The sequence below is a fragment of the Triplophysa dalaica genome, chromosome 3, assembly GCF_015846415.1.
Source record: "Triplophysa dalaica isolate WHDGS20190420 chromosome 3, ASM1584641v1, whole genome shotgun sequence".
Lineage (NCBI taxonomy): Eukaryota > Metazoa > Chordata > Actinopteri > Cypriniformes > Nemacheilidae > Triplophysa > Triplophysa dalaica.
Window position 1 is genome coordinate 18,267,092 of NC_079544.1, and position 4,745 is coordinate 18,271,836.

The following is a 4,745-nucleotide window of genomic DNA, read 5'->3' on the forward strand; positions in this document are numbered from 1 at the left end:
CGCCATGGGGTCAAATTTACCTCATGCCTTTATTTTTTATGATTGTCTCATGTTTTATTCTCTTTTCTGGCTTATTAATGGTATAACTAAACAAATTAATATTTATTTAGGTGAAACACAAAACAACAGCACAAAAACAGTTGATGACAAAAAAAATAATTTCATGTCTCTATTACTTTTAAACAGTAACAAAATAAGCCATAGTTTTTAGCCATAGCAAAACAATATTCATGTGCATGAGTAAATTTTACTACTGAGGGCTTAAGGTACAGGGAACTCTAGCCGTTCTATCACAAAAGTACATTTTTGTGTCCCATCATCTTTTAATGTTGACATTGGTCTGTACCATTTTCTCACTGTATCCAACATTTAAAGCACACATGGTTTTTCTGTGAATTTTGACATAATCTGTGAGACTGACAGCCACAGAAACAAATTTTAATTGAATTAGCCGTTCTAGGTGTACTGTGGCCATTCCAGTCCAGTATCTGTTGAATTTCAACAAATTTCAATAAAATCAGGAGTGAGTGCATAAGAAACAACATTTTTATTAGAAATTTGTGAAAAATTAGTTAGTAGTTCACAGTTTGGTAAAAAAATGATCATTTACCTAAACACATATCTATAAACATTAAATTCAGAAAAACATAAAACTTAATTTTCTCCGTGGCTGTGTAATTATTTGAAAAAATAATTACAAATACCCAATTGAGTTAAAAATGTAAAACCCAACCTCAACCGTTCAAACATTTTCAACCAATCAGCACCTTGCCTCACTCGCCATCTGTTAAACGTTTAGATAAACTTATATAAAGTTTATTTTACACCCTATTTCTGAAAGCAGCCTCTTTTTCAAACAGTTCAATAAAGTGAGAACAATTCCGTTAATCAAAAAGTATCAAAACCTATTCAACACTTCAACTACTCCACATGGACTTATAAAACATTTACCGATGTGACAAATCTTCAATGCTCGTTTTCTTCAATCTTGTTAGATGAGACCTTGTGAGTGACTCACATTTGCTTTGCCTATCCTTTGTTGTTTTTCTTCTCTTCTCTTATTTCATCAGAGGATTCTGAAATAATGAAGCTAGTTGACTAAGACTCACAATGATCCCTGTCATCCATCTTCAGTTCTGTCATACTGATTCTATATTTGAATGGCTTCAAAGGCGACTGAAATAAGAAGTGCCGACTTGAGTTTCTTCGGGTGTGTCTGACTCGTTCAATAGTGCTGAGCTTCGTATCGACAGCATCCTGTTGTTTGCTGTGTTTATGGAAGAATCAGGGTGTTTTTGAAAATTTGTTTGCGAACCTTCAGATATCATAAAATGGTAAAGTGTTTATTTTATTGCAATCTAAAAACAATTGAAGAAGACTAGGGTGCAGTTAGACCAAACAGGCCACATTGACCGTAGAGAGGACACAAAGTGGTCCACTTATCAGAGCTTAAAGATCAATAAATCATCTGTATGTACAATGGACTGCACAGTGTTTGGGTGAACTAGCCGTTTAATGACGTGCAACTAGAATGACATTTTGCCTGTACATTAACTGTCTTCTAGTAATAGACGTTTAGGAGGATTATGGGAGTGTTTTGCATTGTTAGTTGAGCTGGGGTGATATTGGAGCTGATGTGACAAGACATGCTAATTATTACTCCAACATCAATGAAGCATGGTTTTAAGAAAGAAAGAAAGAAAGAAAGAAAGAAAGAAAGATGGCAACCTTTAAGCATCCATTCGTCATTCATCAGTTAGATTCTTCTTCAATGTCTCTAGTGGGATCTGGTTTGCATGTCAATGCCGTGCGGGGGAGGCATCATCTCCATACACAGGCTGAAGAGAGGAAAACATAGTTGTGATTGATGACTCTGGACACTTCTGATTGCATCTCAGTTACCACAAAAATCACACTTTTACCCATGCAATCCTGATGCACTTCATCCTCCAGTAACTATAGGAAGACCAGAGATATCTGTGCACTGTGGCAACACAGATTACACATTAAACACAGCGAGTGCCTGCGAATCGTAATGTGATCTTAAAATGACAGAATCCAAACACTGATTGGGATGCAAACATTATAATTCACAGGGGAACCTATTTTTTGGTACAAAACACTTGCAAAACTTCTTGTTACAACCATAAGATCACATTTCCCCTGTAGCGGATGAGAAAAACCTTCAAATGAAAAGTTTACGGAAAAAAACAATTGTGTTGTTACAACTTGAGTGCTGTTATTTTTCTGTCGAACACAAATGGAAAATCTTCATAGGACACCAAAAGTGTCCGTCTAGCTTCAAAAAGTACAGAACATTTCAAAAGCACAGTAAAAATAGTCTAAACAATAATATTGCACGTCTTCAAAAGTCATATGATAAACTTGTGATGATACTAAATCATAAAAAAACATAGACAAACATGAATAGCCATTTAAAATATAGATATGATAGAAAAATGAACATTACTTTGTGTGATATTAAAGTCAGGACATTTCTAGAGCATTTTCCACCATCGCGCCGAACCATTATAAGCACAGTCTGAAACGGTTACAGTTATGTTTGAGGCGAGTCTGGTTTGACACGGCACGATTACAAAGTGTTTTCGGCTCGGAATTTACATTAGACAACCATGCTGAATCGTGCAATTGAATGCGAACAGAAGCGTTATAGTCAGTCTCTTATGTTACCAAGGCAGCACGTTAGAGATGCGCGGATAAGCTAAAATGTCTCCCGCATCCGCTTCTTTAAATAAATTATCCACCAGCACGTATAATTTTCTTGGATATAGATATCCAACAATTACTCAGTAAATTTTCTAGCACTGTCTTTGTCTATAAATATCTTTCGATTTAGCACACACATGATGTACAATATTAGAGGTACCAGTCTTATGGCTTTCATATACATACAGTGCCTCACATTCGTTGCATACCCAGCACTTGATTCATCCTTGTTAAAACCACTTCGCTAAAACGCTCCCACACGGTACTTTTCTTTCCTACCTGTTGTTATGTTTATAATTCTCCCTTTTTAAATTTCTCTCGGATCTGTTTTGCCTCCATTTCTACTTTAAGAAATAAACCGTCATCTACCACCGCCACGCGCGCATTTCTTTTAATTTACTGCAAATTAGCACCGGATTAAAAATGCATTTAAAACATATTCATATTTTTTAGAAATTTAGTTAATATTGTATATGATATCATCCAACCGCGACTCACCCGCAATTTATCAAAATGTATTTTTTTATTACCCGATCCCCGCGACCCGCGGATCCGCGCATCACTACAGCACGTGATGCGTTTGTATTTACATTCTAGAAATTGCCATTGTCAGCCCTGTGGTGGAAAATAAAACCATTTACGTACCGGCTGGCGTGGATGATTGCTGGCATGTAAATTATTGATTAGTGCACAACTTATTAATTTTTCTTTATTGATTTGCACTTGTTATATTTAATCAAAAACATTTAGCTCATCTCCCCCTCTCAACAACAACTCTTCACCACATGACGTACGGAACAAAAAAGAGGTAGGGATGTATACTGACTGTCCAACAGACCTCTACTCCAGGCCCTACTTACAACTAACCAATCAAAAAGCGAGAAATAAAGCCCTGCTCTACTTTTTCTTGCTCTATACCGTTTCACTCGTATACACGTCACAATGTGGAAAAGCAATCAATCGCAACTTCTGTTTCGTGGTGACTTTAAAGACCCAGTGAAATAAAAATAAAAGTTTTTTCCCTTTTATTAAAAATGAGTGAGCCTTAAAGTCCCGGTGAAATAAAAATGGCTCTTGAATCTTGAATCTCAAATACAATTCTCATTCTTTCATGAAATATTGTATATAAGTAAAAAGTTTATCAATATGGGTATTTTTCTTTTTAAAATTCATGTTGCCTCATAATCTTCAGTTAAAATCCTAAAATGCACTTCCGCCCTGAAATGACTATCCATCTGAAATTACGTAAATTAGACTGCTTGGGAGCATCCATTTACTCCACAGATTCAACCGTCAGTCTGCAACCAGCTTCATTTAAAAATTAATACAACAGCTGTTTTACACATAGGCCTACAATCCGTTAGTAGTGAAAAACGCAAGCCATGCCTACTGATTTTCTACTTTGAAATTTCTTTTCACTCGGAAATGTGTCAGGATGCGAAAGTAAAAACGATCCAACTGCAGTTCACGTTGTGGACCATAAGGACGAAAATAAACTAATATGCTTAAGCATGGACAAAATCTGCATTTAGGAGATATTACCCTTCAAAACCGACATTCTGGCACGTGCGCTCACATAAATCTCAAAATTCCATGACATCACGCTACACTTCGAGTCTCTTCAAAGTTCTTGTCCAATCAAATCCGCTTTAAAATCCGAAGAGTTCCGCTCCCTTCACTGGTTGAGCTGTAGAAGTGATGCCTCATATCAGCCACTTGTTCGCACGTTTATTATGTCCTACATGGTGAGTGACGCATAATGCACTAGATCGGAAACTTTCCATGGGAACTTCATCTGGGAAATTTTGGAAATATGCCTAGTTTTAAATATACCACGAATTTATGGCAATTATTTAGAATTTTTATTTATTTTATTTATCATATAAAACAAATACAAACACTTTGTTTGGTCATAATCTGACACGCACGCGAGCTAATAAAATGAAGTTACATTTTCGACTGACTTAATTATAAGAACAACTTTAATTCTGAGAAAAACATTAATGCGGTAAAAGACT

At 35.9% G+C, this 4,745-nt stretch overlaps 1 long non-coding RNA gene across 1 annotated transcript; it reads right to left on the reverse strand.

Moving 5' to 3' along the window:
* Positions 1-674: 674 nt before the first annotated feature.
* Positions 675-3,494, reverse strand: LOC130418124 (uncharacterized). The gene is made up of 3 exons (XR_008906287.1): positions 3,373-3,494; positions 1,729-1,838; positions 675-1,267 (listed from the first exon to the last, which is right to left on the reverse strand). It is a non-coding gene; the product is annotated as an uncharacterized LOC130418124 (long non-coding RNA).
* Positions 3,495-4,745: the final 1,251 nt, after the last annotated feature.